The sequence below is a fragment of the Penaeus chinensis genome, chromosome 13, assembly GCF_019202785.1.
Source record: "Penaeus chinensis breed Huanghai No. 1 chromosome 13, ASM1920278v2, whole genome shotgun sequence".
NCBI lineage: Eukaryota > Metazoa > Arthropoda > Malacostraca > Decapoda > Penaeidae > Penaeus > Penaeus chinensis.
In genome coordinates, this window is record NC_061831.1 from 19,376,995 (window position 1) to 19,378,168 (window position 1,174).

Below are 1,174 nucleotides of genomic sequence, written 5' to 3' on the forward strand. Positions count from 1 at the left end.
GAACACATGGTAAACCCATTAGACTATCTGAAGAGACAGACCCATCCCTTGACAATGCATATATTTCTTATTTTCTCTTTACTATTTATGTTTTATTTATGTCTTGGCCACCAAATATATGCAATAATGTAAACAAAACAGGGAGATACGACATAAGTAGGTCATGACCATATTGTCGTGCTCGTCTCGTACACATCTTGAAGACAATATAGATGCTTTTGGGTTAAAAAGGAGATTCACAACAAAAAATGACATCTGAATGTAAAAGTCGGACAGATTACACTCGCAAACAGATACAACCAACAGACACATACGTCCGTCAGACATGGAGAGTCAGCCATAAGCAAACAAGTACACTTACTCCGTTACTCATGGCCGCCGGGAACACCTTGCTCAGTGAAGGTCGAACCAGCATCGTCTTCACTGAAAATGATAGTGGTCTGACGGGCAAATAAATGTATGTTTTACTGTTAAGATGCTGACGTCCTGATAGAGGTCTGATTATGATATATAGTCATGTGCATATATAAATGTACATATGTATGTAGTAGTCTAATAGGTGAGTGGAAACCAATATCCAATGTTTGTTTACTAGGTCGAATAAACCTGTTTTTTTATCATATCATGCAAGTACGCTGGTTTGCATGTGCTTACTCCTGTACTCCTACGCCTAAACAACAGATGCTGAGAACGATACTAAATTACACGATAAAATGGGAGCTCTCGACCTTCCAAACTACCAAAACAACATGATACAGCACATACGCCTGAACCTAGTGCAGCAATACCAGCAGCAAAAATAATCAGGAACAAACAGCAGAATCATACTTAACCTGAACAGCGCGAAAGTAAGAAAATAACATATCACTGGTGGAACTAAACATACCACGACAAGCGAGTAACTCAAGAACCGTCGCCAAATCTCTCGGACATACATACAGGCAACTCTTCATAACATAGAGTTTAATATACTTAATCCAAAGGAACGAAGAGTCCATTTTCTCACTAAAGAATAATAATAAAACATTATAGTTCTAACAGCTTAACTTGGTACCGATTTTTTTTTATTTCATTATACTTTCATTCTTATTTCTGAGATATGAGAATGACTTACGTAGCAACAGTAGGGATGTATCATGTGTCGCTTTGATACCATGATATGAAAATCCAATTC